Genomic DNA, 18,005 nt, shown 5'->3' with positions numbered 1-18,005 from the left:
CAGCACCATGACACTGAACCAACCGCAATAGAATGAGTGGTATTTTGATTCAGGTCCTCTCATATGACCTCTGATTCTAATACCCTTAGTTATTCCTTCCCACCGCGGCATCCTATTCCGTCCAATATTATTGTTGGTGATGGCTCCCTTCTACCAGTTACAGCCACCGGCGCTGCCCATCTTCATGGACCGTTTCACCTTAATAATGTTCTTGTTTCTCCCAAACTCATCAAGAATCTTATTTTGGTTCGCCAATTCACCACTGACAATAATTGTTCTGTTGAATTTGATTATGCTGGTTGTTCTGTGAAGGATCTGTCGCGGAATGTGATCATCATTGCAATAGCTCCGGGCCGTTGTATCCACTCCAGCTTCCAGCCGGCCACTCCTTCGTCGCTGCCTCCGCTACTTCTGACTTGTGGCATCGCCGTCTCGGTCACCCCGGCCATGAGGCGCTGTCTAAACTAGCTTCCATTATTCCGGGTTGTAATAAAACTGCTAGTTCTATTTGTCATGCGTGTCAGTTAGGGCGCCATGTCCGTCTACATTTTCATGGCTAGTCACAACTTTGATCTTATACATTGTGACCTGTGGACATCTCCAGTTCTTAGTGTCTCTGGTTATAAGTACTATTTGGTCGATCTTGATGATTGCTCCCATTACTTATGGACGTTGCCTTTGCGCCTCAAATCTGACATGTTCTCTACTCTGACAAATTTCTTTGCCTATGTGAAGACCCAGTTCAGCGCCGGCATCAAGGTAGTTCAGTGCGACAATGGCCACGAGTTTGACAACTCTAGCGCCCGCACGTTCTTCCTCACCCACGGCGTCCACCTTCGCATGTCCTGCCCATACACCTCCGCCTAGAATGGTAAAGCCGAGCATATCATTCGTTCCACAAACAATGTTATTCGCTTTATGCTTTTTCAGGCCAGCATGTCTCCCTCCTACTGGGCGGAGGCGCTCCACACCACCATCACCATCCTGACCATTCTCCCAACCAAGACGCTCAACTTCTCCACCCCGCACGCTTCCCTCTACGGCGTGGCTCCCTCCTATGAGCACCTCCGCATCTTTGGTTGCACTTGTTATCCGAACCTCTCCGCCACTGCTAGCCATAAACTCGCACCACGTTCCACGTTATGCGCCCTCCTTGGCTACTCCTCACATCACAAGGGGTATTGTTGTCTCGATATGACCAGCAACAGGGTAATCATCTCGTGCCATGTTATCTTCGACGAGGCGATCTTTCCCTTCGCTGGTCACTCATCCCCTCCATCTGTGGCGAACTTCACCTTTTTGGAGGATCTCACTAACATGGTGTCGGCTCCTATAGGACCGGCTCCAGGACTCTGGCGCGGCCACGTGCTGCCCCTAGACTCCAGCAGCTTCCTCATCTGTCGCGCCGCGCGTGGCCATGTCGCCGTCATCGCCATCGGCCGCGCCACGCGGGGCCACGACTTTGCCATCACCCGCGCCACGTGCGGCCACATCGCCGTCATCCCCCGTGCAGCCACGCACGGCAGAGGCGTCTTCGTCTCCCGCGCAGCCACGCGCGGCCGAGGCGTCTTTGTCCCCCGCGCAGCCACGCGTTGCTGTGGCGCCCGTCCATCGTCCCCTCAGTGACTTCATGCACGTCTACACACACCGCGTCGTCCAGTTCGCCTAGCTATATCGGGTCCGCCTCCTCTTCCACATGGTGCTGTTCAGGTTGCTCCTGTCACCAACCAGCACCTACACGGATGTGCCTCTCTCTCCAGTCCCGCGGACCTATCGCAGCGCGCTCGCTGACCCCAATTGGCGTGCCGCGATGGAAGAGGAACACGCCGCCCTCCTGAAGAACAACACTTGGGACTTGGTGCTGCGGCCTCCTCGTGGTAATGTTGTCTCCGGCAAGTGGATCTTCAAGCATAAGTTTCATGCAGATGGCACTCTTGAGCGCTACAAGGCTCGTTGGGTTCTCCGCAGCTTCACACAGCGACCCGGTGTTGACTTTGTTGAGATCTTGTCAAACCGGCTACTGTTCGCAAAGTCCTGTCACTTGCATTGTCTAGCAGTTGGCAGGTTCATCAGCTCGATGGGAAGAACGCCTTCCTCCCCGGGACTCTCTCAGAGACTATTTATGCTGCCTAGCCTGCTGGTTTCAAGGATTCAATTCATCCGGATTTTGTCTGCCGCCTCAACCGCTCTCTGTATGGCTTGAAGCAGGCGCCTCGCGCATGGTATAGCAGGTTTGCTACCTACCTGTTTTCTTTTGGGTTCGTGGAAGCTAAGTCTGATACATCATGGTTTGTGTACTACCGGGGCAACGATACCATATATCTGCTGCTCTACGTGGATTACATTGTGCTCACCGCCTCGTCCTTAGATCTGCTTCAGCGCACCATTGCAGCCTTGCAACGGGAGTTCTCTATGAAGGATCTTGGTGACCTCTATCACTTTCTCGGGATGCAAGTTCAGCGCCACGACGGTTGTCTGTTTCTTTCTCAGCGACAGTACATGTTGGATATTCTTGCCCGTGCTGGTATGACAGATTGCAAACCCTGCTCCACTCTAGTTGACACCAATCTGAAGCTGTCTAGGGACATTGGCACCCCTGTGGCTGACGCCTCGGATTTCCGGAGTCTAGCTAGTGCTCTTCTGTATCTGACGTCTGCGCCCAGATATCACCTGCCAACGCCCCTCTGTATTGCCCCTCTGTATTGTAGTTAAACAGTCCCACCACATTTGGTTGGAAAGCAAAAGATAGGAACATGCACGAAGGATATGTTCCTTGGCAACATATATAAAGGTATAAACATGGTTTGGGTTGTAAGTGGGAGTTTTCAGATGTGAATGCAAATGTGTTCTCTTACCGCCTGATCACCTGTACTTGCAACGAGACAGATGTATGCTTCATGTGCTGGCTGGCTCATGACACTGCGCCGGCAACGCCGCGCCTTGGTTTCTAACTAGGCAGGTTGACGCGCGATGCGCGTCTATTCGAAAGATATTAATTTGGAAAAAATAATAAAACATAAATTTATATTTTGTTGTACTCAATCCAATATTAAATTTAGATATTTTATGTTATCATAATGGTCATTTAAGCACAATATAACTTTTTTTCTTAGAAATCCGTTGACTTTTAGGTGTGAGTAAAAATTGCTGACAGACTGACGTATAAAATTAGTGATGAAAGAATAATTGATCCTATTTTTTGAATTTATGTACGGGAAATAAACTATAAAAAGTATTAGAGCTATCGTAGATGAACGTGGTGTACGAAGTTATTATTTTTATATATAGTAAAAGTTAAATTTATTTTATATTTTCAGTACGAAATCACCATCGATGTTTTTTTTCAAAAGATAGAGACACCTAATAGTACCGTGGGTCCATTAAGTGGGGCACACTAAATATGCATGGATCCCAAATGGTGTGGGCCCCCACTAAGTAGTATACAAACAATAGGGCTACTATATGTGAACGCAGTATACAAAATTATATTATTTTTTATACGAAAAATAATTAAACATATTTTATACGCGGGCCCAACTGAATAGTACACAGGCAGGGGGGGCCACTTGAATAGTAGGCGGGCCCACTTAAACAGCACACGGGGCCAATGAACAGTATCCGGGCCACGTGGGCCCCACTTAAACAGTATGCGTGGGCCCAATGAACAGTACCCGGCCCCCGCTTGGGGCCAGAACGAACGGCAGCGCGCCGATTCCTGTCACTTTAGTATAGTACTCAATTTATAGTTACTTAAGGAATCGTTCTATAAATTATACAAAATTGTATATAGTAGTTCTATAAATTATACAGAATTGTATATGGTAGTATTTACGCGGTCACGATGCAGGTGGGGCGGGTTGTGGGCAGCCGCAAACCCACGAATGATGTCGCTAATTAATTTTGTGGGTATGCAGCTGACCACAAACTATGACAAGGTGCACATCAAAAATTTGTGGCCTTTGCGGTGGACCTGCAAAGCCATGCGACCATGACAAGGTGGACATCAAGAATTTGTGGCCTTTGCGGTGGACCTGCAATGCCCGCATGGCGTACGCGTCTCGGCTTGCATGCTGCTGGAAGTGCACGACGCTTGCATGCTGCTAGAAGCAAGCACTTGTATAGCACGGTGATTAAAACAAATAGGATAAATACAATAAAAAATGACAATAACATTGTGAATAAAGATCACTGCAGTGCTGCACTACAGACAATGAATCGATCGCACCAATAGCTTAGTTCAAAATAGAACTAACGTATTCTATACACAGAACATTTATAGATTATTTAACTGACCAGGTCTCTCTTCCAAGATAATACAAGCACATTCGATTCACACCTTCATCACTAATTGGCTCTGCGGTCACCACATGACCATTCACTGGAATGCCAAGAATGTATGAAACATCACGAAGTGATGGTGCCATTTCAAATCCCATGAAATGTGCAGTATTTATCTCATTGTTCCATCTCTCGCAAAAGGATGTAAGCAAAGATCGATCAATGGTAAACCCAGAGGTAAGTGCAAGATGTCCAAGACCACTAGCATTAACAAGCTGTTGCTGCTGATCAGTCAGAACCCATTCCTTTAGCTTTCAAGTCTGCTGGCTTGGAAGCAAAACACAGTACCACTACAAAATTTAGAGCACCTCAGTTTGTAACTTGTTTAAGATGCCTAAGTAATGAAGGGAGTAAGGAATGAGAAAGAGACGTACTGTCAAAATTTGTGAGCTACCAACTGGTCTTCGACTATTTGCCTTCTGTTGTTGTGTTGTCAAACCTTCTGATGCAAGGTCCATTGTCCTAACAAACATGATTGCAGAGGTAAGATGGTAGCATTAACAGCCAACACATGAAAACAAAAATGGGATACATGATAAAATGATACAGTCCATACATTCATAGCTTTTCCATTCTTCCATTCTTTCTGGTAAGTTAAAAAAAGAAAAAGAAAATTTTGATTACAACTGCATTGTTATTAAGAGTTCAGAGCTCTATTTTGAAAAAAAAATAGTGAACACAAATGGCAGAATAGACATTATAAACAAGCTCTTATCAGAGTTCAGAGCTCCTACTGTTATCTACAAGCATGTAGGAAATGCATCAGAAAAAAGATAGATGCTATCTTAGAAAATTAAGATGCTATCTTGAGCTGGAATCAGCTGGTAGCATCAGTGGCGGAACCAGGATTGAGTTGAACCCCGGGCCGAGTTTTAAATATAGTTGTGACAAAAACCAGATGTCGACAAACTCATAGTTCAAAAGATACACGAGAACATAATGGAAGTTCAAAAGATACACGAGAACATAATGGAAAGATAGAAAACATACAACAAGTGTCATCGCGAAGTAGTATATTTATTCTTCTTCAGCAATTTTTTGGACTTCTTCAGCAATTTTTTGGGCCGAACCCCGGGCCATGGCATGGGTGGCCCGGGGTGTACATCCGCCACTGGGTAGCATGAACACTTTTGAGCTAGTCATACCAGTTAATTTGCTAGTCTTGACAGAGTGTCTGTCATGGCTCAAAGCAGTAAGATCAGCCACTGCCTAAAAAGGCGCTGCATTAGCTACCATGAGTGATGACTGATGAGCATGCATGCACACTATTCCCATCACTGTCCATATGAAGTACTAATGAGCTGATTCTGTTCTTGAGAGCAATCACAAGCAAATCTGCAGGCTGTACTAGCTAGGGACTAGCACTCTAGCATGGAGGAAGAAGAAACAATTTTTTAATAGAAAACTCTGCTATTGATTAATGCCTACCAAATTTCAAAATTGTTATTGATTAATGCTGCTGCATAGTAGCATAGAAGTATTCACTATATAGCATAGAAGCAACTCTGCTGCATAATAGATTCAAGAAGGAAAAATGTGTGACACAAAATCCTTTAATCTATCTAGAATAATGCTATCTGGACCTGCAATTTGTGAAATTCTAAAGAAACTTAAATCCTTAAATCCAAGTAGGCAAAAATATTGCTATTTAATTCATGAGATGACCTACCGCACAGACAATGAAATTAACGTTATTGGGGGAAGCACAAATTAGCGCGCAGGCAATGACAAAGCACAACTGAGGCGTGGGATCTGGATGAGCAATCCCGCACTCACCTTGGGCCCTTGCGGAAAGAGCAGAACACGCCAGATCTTGGAGATCTCAGGTGCAGGCGAGAAGGGCGGAGATGACCTGTGCAGCACATCCAACGCTATAGGGGCAGCGAGCGGGTGTGGCCGGCCTCGCGCGGCGCGGCTCGCCTCCTCCACCGCCGGCCTCGCGCCCTACGCGGCCAAGGCTCCTCCACCGGCGGCCTTGTGCCCGCGGCCCTTGCTCCTCTGCCGTGGCCCCGCGCCAAACTGCCGTCTTCGCCTCACCAGTGAGGAGGAGTAGTCGCGGCGTAGCGGAGCGGAGGCGTCGATGATGGTGGCAGCCGCCGCCGATAGGTATGCAAGAGGGAGATTTCTTTTGCGTGTCTTAAGGGTCTGTTTCGTCGGCGGGCTTAGATAGGGTAATATTGGGCCACCCCGCAAAGACTTTTTTGCGTGGCGGCTACGCGGGCTCGTTTAAGAGCCCGCCCCGCCTGCAAACTAATTACGTGGCATACTTTATGTTGAAATCGTAGGTACGTCACTAAAGGACGGGGATTAATGTGGAGCCAGAGAGACCACAAACGTAACCGAGGGTGGAAACAGGGTGGGAGCGCCAGATCTATTCATCGCGCGCGTGTTTTTCGGTTGGTGCATCGCAAAAGCGCGCACGCTCGCGCGCTCCCCTGTTCATCTTCTACCTCTAGACAGGGGAGGGGGCGCTGCAGCAAGCGAGCAAGGAGGGGATGGGGGAATGGGTGGTAGGTGGGCGGAGCGGCCGCCGGCGAGGTCACCGGCGACCGGGGTGGTGGAGGGTGTCGACGGTCTTATGATCCCGGGTTGCTGGGGGTGTGGCGGCTCCATGGCCGCCGGCCATAGAGGAGGGGGTCGGGGGTGGCGGCGGCCAGGCGGTGGCGACGGTTTTGGCCGGCGGAGGGCGCGGCGGCTCGGGAGCACCGCCGGGCGGGTGGGGCCGGACACCCGGTGGGCAGTGCCGGCGACGGGGGCGAGGAGAAGGCAGCGCCGCGCGACGGCGAGCTATGGTAGGGTGGGTGGCGGCGGAGGAGCCGGGGGCGGCGCCGTAGCCCGGGAGGCGGGGCGGAGGATGGCGGTCCTTCTGTGATGGGAAGGATTCCCATCGCAGGTGCAAAGAATAGAAGCCCCCGGTAGGAGGGCACAATCACGAACGGAACGTATGCAAGGTGGCGCGTGTGAGCCTAGCTAGTGATGCTTGACAACCACCGGCTGTTTCAACCAATTCAGTGCTACTTTGTGTAGATCCATATGTATCCAACGCATATCATATATTGTATTATCTTAGTAAAATTTCTTTATATTGATAAGCCTATAGAACATATGTTAACACAGTAGCAGATATGTTTTATAATGAATTTAATAGACTAATTTAATATTGTTGATGCTGCATTGTAACATGGTGGAAGGTATTGATCCGATCAAGATCAGCACCGGCTTATGAGCCCACGGTGTATCTCACGTGCAACAAGTACAAACTCGTGGCATGACTGCATTATATAGAAGTTTTTTTTGTCGAGGTATTAGATTTATTTGATTGAGAATTCAGACTAATCACACGAGTTGTACACTTGTACTCCCTCCATTCCAGTACTCCGTCCCGAATTGCAGGTTGTTTTGACTAATCTAGATACAACTATACTTCTAATTAAATACTATACATAATTTTTGCTATACATCTACTACAATATTTACATGGCAAGGCAGGACCTTAAAACTCACATCGGTAGTCTCTCGTTAACCTCTGCCCACGTCGTTTAATAATGTTTGATATATCGACGAAGAGTAACCAAGAAAAATCTGATACCGCGCGCTAATACAGTACTTACCCTGACAGTTACACACAAGATGATACCCTATCTGCTGCACTACATTAGTTTTTTTTAGGAGACACTACATTAGTTTATGATTTGCTATTTCTTACAAGAAATTGAGAATAATTCATAGTACGAAGCAACTGGCACAGAGCATATGACATCACAACACCAGAAAAAAGAAATACTTGAGCAAGTGGATAAAATTATTACAACACAAATACAGATGAGGTATATACTAACTAAATACACAAGATTGGGCTTTTTCTATTGTGCACACTACACTGGGTACAACACCAACATCTATATCATCTCTAAGCACCCCTCTTCTCTCCCCAAATCAACAACCCACCATCTCCCCCACGGAACAACCCAAATTTCTGATGCACAAGCATCTATCTCAAGCTGGTTGCAACTGGCAAGCAACTCGAGCAGCAACGCTTTCACCGCAAATATGCTGTCAATAAGACAAGCATAAGCCATAAGAACCTCCAGGCTGCGATCAGGCGCTGAAAGCTTCAGGCAATGGTCATAATATTATAGTGTACATGTGAAGCCTAATGTTCCATTAATGCTGCATCCATCTCTGACAGTGGTGCTGAAAAATAGGTAACACGTTATTGATCAGTTCGAAACATTTTCTTTAGAGTAGAGACAAAATGAGTTCCCAGAAAAATTATCCTTAATTGCCTCGTGAAAATTGAAATATAGGACATGGTTAAGGACTAAAAAAATCCTGACATGAAAACTTATAGAAGTGCAGGCATGCAAGTAGTATGTGCATATGAATAACTACTCAAAACAAAATTCATTGATTTTGAGAAGACTTACCAAGCAGGTCCTCATCTGCATCATTGAACAACGTAGATTCCAACAACAGAGGAGGGGAGAACACTTGATCAAGAGCATCATCACTGATAAATGACTGATGTGCCAGACCACTGACCGGGTCAAGAAAGCTCATGGCGCTGACAGGATCATGTCCGTTCATTTCACTTAACAGAACTGGACTTGCGTTTATTGGGCTGTCTGCGTTGTAGCAAAGGTCACTAGTGCTCTTTGGGAACTTCATCTGAGGTGACGATAAACCTGGTCTTTGTTTCCGTCGATTTGTTGCTGCATCCATCTCCTTCCTTGCAGCACCTGCTGACAGCGGAATGAAGAAGTGCTCTGAACCATTGTCACTATTTTTATCTTGTGGCCTATCTGTATTCCTCAATGGCTTTGACAGAGCAGCTTCACGAACAGACCGTCTAATATCATGAGCAATATAGCCATCATTTTCTGCAAAGACCATATTGAACCAAAATAATTAACAATTCTATTCATAAAAAAAAACACTTCAATTTTTATCAGTAAAGAAGAAGAAATGGAGCCTAAAGATGAAATGGATAAGCTGAAGCGTAAGAAATACCATGCTCTGAGCCATTCACTTGATCTTTATTTGAGGGGACATTAAGTGTTTTCTCTTCTGATGTGACCTCCTGGCTAGGTTGGCGTATTAGAGCATTCCGTTTTTGCGTCTGTGTTCCTTTTCCAGAACTTGGAGTTAGGCTAAATAATGAAGGTAGCTTTAGAGCAGGACTGCCCCCAGGCTTGTCCAGGTGTGTAGAAGAGAGCTTAGAAGTAATCTCTGAAACTTCCTTGCTGTTTTCCTGCTTGAATGTCTGCAGTCAGAAAGCTGTAGAACAAAATGTGCATAACCAATATAGAAAATCTTTTATGCTTGATGAGATTTCATAATATAGCAAACTGATACTGCTTCATACAAAAAGCATTGAGCAGCTGCCAGTAAAAAAACTTGCCCATGGTTGTTAGGTCTATACCCTATTTCAAAAGGTTGAACAGGAAATATGGGTAACTCATCATAAAACAATACAGGCAATTAGTTAAAACTTTTCATTCTTACTTCTGATCTTCCAAGGCTGGCAGAAAGCGGCAGTCTGGAATTCAAAAGATCCATTGAGTTACTGACACTGTTCACTTCTTCTGAGAGTTCTTCTATTGAATGCTGCATGGCTGGAATAGCTTCCTTTAGTTGATTAATTAGACCCTAGACAAAGGGAAAAACAGCCAAATATTAAAACCCATCAAATAGCATTGTCCCATTCACCAGTACAGAAACGTGGTCGCCACTGGTAGGCTGCCTGGGTTTCATACCTAGGTTACAGCTTATCAATAGAGAAACCGACTTAGTCTTGTATGGAAGATGTTATTACCTGGATACTGACTAAATGCTGGCGATGTTCAGCTAACGTTGCAGTTAAAGAGTCAGCATGAGTACTGGTCTCTCCATCAGATGCACTCCTCAGTAATTCTGGCCCCTCTCCGTCATTTGCTTTGGCCTATCAAATTAGTAGACGCACACATCAGCTCAATGGTGTATCAAAATGCATGAGCGTACTAAGAAGTCACAATATTAGTATCTGATGAATGCCAAATAGAATACAGTGCTCATATGCCATAGTGTATATTAGTGGAGTATATGCAGAAATACCTTGGTGATAATGTAATATGGCTCAACCCAAGTCTTATGTATCCCCATTTCTTTATGTAGTCTTAAATTTATGGAACATTTTTCTAATATATTTATGTTGGTTTATGGTCTACCAAGCATTTAGCCATTGTACTAATTCTATCTGTTGAGCTGCAATCAATATCAACTATGAATTATCTTTATATGCTTATGCAAGATGTATGAAACCAAGTAGCCACATCAAAATACTAATGCACCAGGAAAAGGTCGTATCAACAATTCACCATGCTACTCCAAACTGATGGCAACTAGAGACATCAAAGGTTCAAGCATGCAAGGAAAAGTGAGACATAGCAGAAAATCAAGTGTTTAAAAAATTCAATGTGTATCATATAGCTAATGTGTAAACCAGAGGATAAGCAGAATTAAACTAGCAATATTTACTTCCATTCTGGTTCAGAAGATGCAAGGCGTTGTTAATTGTAGGTCACGCCATTTTGCATATATATGATATTATGTATGAAGTACTCCTAAAGTCCTAAGCCATGTGTATATTGTAATTCCATTAAGCGACTGATTAGTATTGGGCAATAATCATGTGACAATTTTGTAACAGATCTGTGTCAATTGGATATGCTCTAGCAGTTTTTATCTAATTCCATTGGATGTAAAAAAACAGAACATTCAAGCAGTCAAAAAGGGATTGGGTATTGTCAAAACTAAAGATGATGTTAACATAGGTTATCAAAGTTTATTATTTCTCTAATCACTTTTTACTGGGTCATCTCCTGTAAGATGTTCAATACTTGTTACCCAACCAGCACAACTAGCACTTCTACAATGGCAACAACATTCTCCACCAGAACATATGCTCAGCTAAGCTTAATTTGTTTGTTGAAATGGTTTGTGAAAACACTGACATAAGTGGTATTACAGGCCAAATGCTTGTCTAATATATTTCAGACTCATGAGCTATACTTACGTGCAAAGATCTGTCATGCAATGCTCCCACAAGAGCCATGTAAATGGAATTCCCTAGGCTAATTCAAAAGGCAAAGGAAAATGTATTAGAATGAAAGCTTTAGCAAAACTAGTGGTTGACTTTGCTCCTAATCTATAATGCATTGATTGCATCATAAGGATATGCGATGAAAAGGAATCCATCAATGTCACTCTGATGTCCTGACAGTTCAAACAAAAAACAAAAAATCAAATAAAGTGATATCTTACCAAATGAAGAGACTGTTTATGAATACGCTGTAAAGCATGAGTCCAACGGCGGAGAATTTCAGCTACATCAACAGTTTGTTGACCACGTCCGTTCCTATCATCTGGCCTTGAAAGGGCTTCTTCCTTTCCTTGGAATAGCAGAGAAATCTGTTCTTGCTTGTCCAAAATGGGAGAAGTTTCACCAGCTCGAGCTGATAATAACTCAGAATGCGGAGCACTTAAACTCATATCCATGGCTGCTAATAACTGAGATCCAGATATCTGGTATCTAATAGGATAGTGTTATTAGAAACATAATGTAATAACAATAACACTTATTGAACTGCAGAGCTCAATAGAAGTTACAAAGTAGAACACACCTGTGCTCCCTATGTGCTATAAGATCTTCAATTGGTCCAGAAGCTAAAACCTCATGTTGACCTGCAAGATTGGTAGAAATGAAAATCAGGAATTAAAATTAGCAGTGTTACTACACTCTATCGAAAGAAATATCTTTACTTTTTTCTTTCAAGCATGGTATAATACTGTTACAACAGCATATACAAGGAGCGCAACAAAACCACCAGAATAGGAGAATCACAGTTTTTTTTATCAGACCACCCAAATAGTTTCATAAAGCAGAAAAGTTACAGGCTCCATATGGAATCTCCGGCCATTTAGCATCACTGTTTGCCCTAGTCTCAGACCAATGTTTTTAAGTCGTCTAACTAATTACAATTATTTACGACTAATCGCGCTTATCAGTCCGCCGGTACCGATGGCCACCGACTCGATTAGCACGAGCTGCACGACTAGAACTCTAGTCGTCCGACTAATCGTCGACTAACTGCGATTAGTCATCCATTAGCATGTGGACGATTAGTATGTTTTAGTGTACAGCAACTCTGGGCCTGGGCAACTTTTGGGCTGATAATTTGGTGGCCCATTAGGCTTAGGTATATTAGGCATATGAGTCTCTTTAGATGCAATGTTTTCCTGACGGTCAGTGTATCTTCTCTATCTTGCTGGTGTTTTAGCCCTAGTCTAGTGCTCTTTTAGTCTAATTCACAAATCAAAACTCATAAATTTCAAAGTTGGTGACCATCTGAGTATCTGACCATCAACAATATCTTGATATTTTCTTTAAACAACATACTATATAGTATATCAGTCCTGGAATATACAGGACGACTAGACTACGACTAGACTGACTAGGCTCGACTAATCGGGCTGATCGATGACTAATCACGACTAATCATCTTATCAGTACCCTTAGGATTAGACACAATTTTACGATTTGAAAACATTGTCTCAGACTCATAAGCAAATAATCATATGCTACGACTGCATACACACAAACCCAAACCTCACACCATATCAGTTCCTATTTATTTCACCCTGGTGGCTTGTATAAGATAATGTTAACGTCTGAATGGTAAGACAAGAATACAACAGCTTCCAGATGTTATCTTGTTAAGGTCACTTGTCACTGGTCAGCCAGGCACATATGGTTCAAGCCCAGTAAGTAAATTTTATAAGATAATTCCAATGTACAACAGACACCCATATTTCTGATCATGCAGAGCATTGATATTTAGAGCATGTAGCCACATGCCACAGTATATGACTATATAGACCTACTGTATCAATTACTCAATTAACGCAAACTCGTTTTAAAAAGCATGTCATCCATTTAGTCACATTTGAGCAGCATATAGTCGATACTGATACTTCAGTATGTGTACCTTTGCGAGCCAATATCGATTCCCAAAGACGAGTTGCCTTAGAAACCAAATGAGAATTCTGCCCAGATGAGCTTGAGAGCCGTTCATCCCACAGGTCACCTTCAAGTTTTGCTTTGTTTCTCATATCTTGTAGTTTCTCTAACTCTTGCTGCAAATAAGCCTACAAAATCCAGATGGAGATAATAAAAATAAGAAGAATTTGATATAGGATGCAACACATATCTAAATAGATTCTATAGAAGTTACTGTGTACCTCTTCAGCACATAGACTTCGGAACTCAGCTGTCATTTCATGGGCCAAATTTGACCATGTTGTTTGCCTTTGGACAGCTATGTTTGCATTTTTCAGAAATTTACGCCTCTCCAGAGCTATCCTTGCCTGTTAGGAATACCGGATCAATTCACAAGAATACCAAACATAGGAGTTCATTAATTGAAATATGATATTATGGACCTAGCATACAAAAGCACAAGGAGAACTTGGACCACAGGTAGTTCAACATGAAACTATAGAGTTGCCATTTTGTGCCTCATTAAAAGGAGAGGCGTTCCTCAGGGTTGGATCAACTAAGCTAGTAAACAACAGGTCTATTTGGCTCCATCGGTAAACAACAGGTCTATTTGGCTCCATCGGTACGATAAATTAGTGTATACTGCAATTGAAATCCAATTTGATTGGGTCTGTATCTTGTCCAGGATCCAAGATTGGCTTTCTGTTTAGAGTATTTTAGTCACTATTAATGCATCTTCTCGCTAATTAAATTTCTATTTAACCTCCTAGGTTTCCTAAGCATCAAAATTCCAAATCATAGCTTTCCTTACAGGTAGAAGCCAAATAATCAACCCCAACAAATGGATGAACTACCTATGGTGCCTGTTATGTTGCCATACCGAGCATATGGGAAAAAAATTATTTTAGTTATACTACCACGCAAAGCCATATTAGCTTCACCTATGTCTCCTCTCAGTTATTGGCCACACACGCTTTCACCTCAGAATTTAACAGATCGAAGCCAAATAATCAACCCCAACAAATGGTTGAACTACCTATGTGCCTGTTATGTTGCCATACTTAGCATATGGAAAAAAATTATTTCAGTTATACTACCATGCAAAGCCATATTAGCTTCACCTATGTCTCCTCTCAGTTATTGGCCACACACGCTTTTGCCTCAGAATTTAACCTCATAAGAGGTGCAGCCGAAGTATTCACAACTGCACAAGTATACATACCTTTCTTACAGAGCTAAAATGTTTCATATATACTACCACCATTTTTGATCCACACACCTAGGAGGCATAAAAGCTAGGTATTTTGATCTGTCTAATGAGTAAAATTTCGATATATTCCATTAAATATTCATCAAATACTACATCGCCTAGGTATGTGAACCGGACAAACAAGAAATGGAGTAATGTTTCAAGAAATTAAGTTCTTTATAAATTAACAGCCTTTTAGATTAGAGACTGGTGCTGTTAGTCTACATGAGATTCTCTGCATGATAACAATAAAATCAACAGTTTTCAAAAGATTTAGGAATTAGTCATTCTTGCCTTGGTCACAGGGAGTAAAGCAGCGGCATGAAGATAAGAAACATCTGTTAGTGCTGCAGGAAGTGGATTTGATGCAACATCAGCTGCAAAAGTTCTCCTGTGAACTTCTCTCAAGGCATGCACAGAGAGTTGCCACAAAAGCTCAACAAATCTGCATCAGTATAGGAGTGCAAAATATTACAACTACAATCTGAAAACAAGCAGAGTAATTTGATCTCCAAGAAATAAATATAATTTGCATTTTGTAGAGGTATCCAATGGACTGCTTTTTTTTTCCTAAAAGCATGAGAATTACAGTATTTACGACTTGCAGTCACATTCTTTGTATTGTAGATGATTGACAGGCAATCTGTACATGCAGCATTTGGAGAAAAGGTTTGTTTAAGCCATAACCAGTTTCCCAATCATGACTTAACTAATTGGCATGTGTAGCGTTAAATTTCATTTGTGGAATCCAAGCAGCATTACCCACCAGAAAAAGGCCAAGCCAAACAAATGTTTAGAGCACCCTAACCTATAACATAAATGCAAGCCAACCCCAGTTAGGATTAGTTTACAGCATGTTTGGCTGTTATGGCTGTAGGATGGCTTCCAGCTGCTCGATTGAATTGATACGGATAAAAGTTCAGCTGCTCCTATCTGACTGCAGCAGCTGCTGCAGCAAGCAGTCTTCTGAATGGAGCCTTAGTATCGCAATGAACTAGCCTTAGCATCGCAATGAACTTCCGTAGATTTGACCAGAGGTACATAAAGGATGTCTACATTGGTTGCATGGCAACAAGGGGTTGTGGGCAAGAATGGCATATGATCAATTATAACAGAAGAAATTGCAAATATTAAGATTGCCTAAATATAAGGCCTATATATCTTATTTCTGCTGTCCATCTAGTGTTTCTCTGGGGTGTGATTTTTATGTTTTTGTACCTTAGCGCTCATATTAGTTAAGGACACATAGTGTACTGGTATTTGAATGAATTTTTTAGGACAAGTTGCTTGATACCAAGTGAACAAGCATACATACAGCTTAATGGTACTTGAGAGAGTCCTTATGAATCCATTCTATTAGGTTTTATTTCTCCTATTTTAGAGAAGAACTAGAGAACTAGCATTCGCTGTTTTATCTTTAAACCAGCACTACATATTTTGGTCAAAACCATGCACTTGGATTTGGTTGGATAGAAACAATCTATGTCACATACTCACATCTAGTTTCAGCAAACTCCAAATTTCAAAACAGTGTGTACGTTTCCAAGGATCCAATTAAACTACATTGCCCACTACAGCAAGCACCACAACACCTTGAGCCTATCCCAAACCGACCAAACCAAATACAGCCTAGTATACTCCCCTGACCTGGGGCCGCAGCAAGTAGCAAGTGACGAGACCTGGAATTGCTCCTCGGCAGCGCCCCCTGCTGCTCCAGCTCGCTAATTATCCCTTGAACGATCTAAGCAACCAATCAAAAGAAGAAACCCGACCAATGTCAACAATACTGGAGCCAATCAACCAGTAAATGTGAAATAACCTGCAGAAAATCTCACCTTCCTGAACTCCCTGGACTGAGCAGAGTCGAAGATTGGCCAGACCTTGTCGAAGTCCTGCGTTAAGGTGAATCAAACCAAATCAAAGATCAGGAAGCCCTAAAATTTCCCCAAACACAAGGGAGCCAGAAATTGATGAAGAAGGGATGGGATTGCCTTAGCGGACTGCGCGGGGCCGCGAAGCGAGGAGAGGAGGAAGTAGAGGAGCTGCTCGCCGAGGCGCGGGTTGGAGTGGCGGAAGAGGCCGACGCGGGCGACGGCGGAGGAGGGGGAGCCGAGGACGGCGGGATCGAGGCCGAGGAGGAGGCAGTTGGTGTACATGGCGCTCTCTAGCTCCGCCTCGCGCTCCTTCTCCCGATCCGTCGCCATGGCCGCCGCGGCCGCGCTTGCTCTCCAAAAGGTTTGGGGGAGCCGGGTGGGTAGGGATGGGGCTGCTAGGTTTAGCAGGCGGAGGCGGAGGGCGCCATCGGAGACGGAGCCATGAGATCTCGCGGACTGGAGGGAGAGGGACACAAAACACAAAAGCAGGCGCCAGCAGGCGAGGGGGCGAGCGGCCGGATCGAGTCGAAACGGGCGGGTGGGTGAGGCTTTGGTGGTGTTTTTACCCCTTCTCCTTGGGATTTTGGAATGGGAAAATTGGTCGCGTAGGATCAAAAGATGTCGATTCCTGTAAAATACCATCGAAATCGTTCAGCCCCGTAAAATACCACTAAAAGTTACAATGTTAGTTGAAAGTACGATTCCGTCACATTCTCCACTAACGACTCCGTCACTAACGTCTTCTTACTCCTCTCGCACGCCTGCTGCTGCCAGTCACCTAGCTCCAGCAGCCGGTGATGGCCGTCTCCCTCTCCTTCCTCATCCAGATCCCACCAGTGCTGCTCCACGCTGCTGCGGGGCTCGTGCTCGCCGTCCCCGCGGCACTCGGATGCGTCGGAGTGGAGCGGGTGGTGGAGTTAGTGGCGGACGCGCCCGGCAAGAAGAGGAGAAAGGCGTCGGAGGAGAGGGATAAGCAGGCCCAGGGGTGCGCGGGGAGTGCCGGGAACGGGCGCATGAGGTCGCCGTCGCCCTCGTCGGCGCATAGGCGGCAGCAGAACCATCCGCCGGAGCCGCGCCCGCGGGAGCAGCCTCCTGTGGTGGCCGGCATCGGGTGCCGCAGCGGGGAGGGCGAGGGCGCGCGTCGTTGTCGGCGTCGAGGGCGCGGCGTCGTTGTCGGTGTCGAAGGCGCCGAGCGCCATGGCGGACCGGGCGGCGATGAGTCCCAGGACGGCGAGCGCGTGGCCGTTCTCGCAGCGTTAAACGGGGAGAGACAGCCGACTCCTCATGCGGGAGCAACACGTGAAGCAGGCAAAAACTCGATTCACCTAATTCCCCTTCATCGTCTTCCTCGACACAGCATTAAGGAGCCGCCATGGCATCTGCCACCGCCCAATCGAGCACAATGCCCATGCTACAAGTAGGACCTGACTTCCTGCCTCCCCCTATGCTGCTCTCGACTCGGTGGGCTCCCATATGAGGCTCCCCCCAACTCCACTGCAAGGCAACG

The 18,005-nt window shown here is 44.7% G+C and overlaps 1 long non-coding RNA gene and 1 pseudogene across 2 annotated transcripts; both read right to left on the bottom strand.

Annotated features, from left to right (window-relative positions):
* Positions 1-4,145: 4,145 nt before the first annotated feature.
* LOC120655519 lies at positions 4,146-6,495 on the bottom strand. Its single transcript, XR_005667559.1, has 3 exons — positions 6,115-6,495; positions 4,713-4,800; positions 4,146-4,628 (listed from the first exon to the last, which is right to left on the bottom strand). It is a non-coding gene; the product is annotated as an uncharacterized LOC120655519 (long non-coding RNA).
* A 1,597-nt stretch (positions 6,496-8,092) lies between these two features.
* LOC120655517 lies at positions 8,093-17,030 on the bottom strand (annotated as a pseudogene). Its single transcript, XR_005667558.1, has 13 exons — positions 16,616-17,030; positions 16,460-16,516; positions 16,272-16,365; positions 14,919-15,069; positions 13,618-13,743; positions 13,365-13,524; positions 12,000-12,060; positions 11,641-11,908; positions 10,154-10,279; positions 9,844-9,987; positions 9,349-9,589; positions 8,766-9,218; positions 8,093-8,532 (listed from the first exon to the last, which is right to left on the bottom strand). The product of XR_005667558.1 is annotated as an AUGMIN subunit 6-like (transcript).
* Between the last annotated feature and the right edge of the window lie 975 nt (positions 17,031-18,005).

Source organism: Panicum virgatum, chromosome 1N (genome assembly GCF_016808335.1).
Source record: "Panicum virgatum strain AP13 chromosome 1N, P.virgatum_v5, whole genome shotgun sequence".
Taxonomy (NCBI): Eukaryota; Viridiplantae; Streptophyta; class Magnoliopsida; order Poales; family Poaceae; genus Panicum; species Panicum virgatum.
The sequence above is the reverse complement of the archived record's forward strand: the minus strand, read 5'-3'. Positions and strand labels throughout refer to the sequence as shown.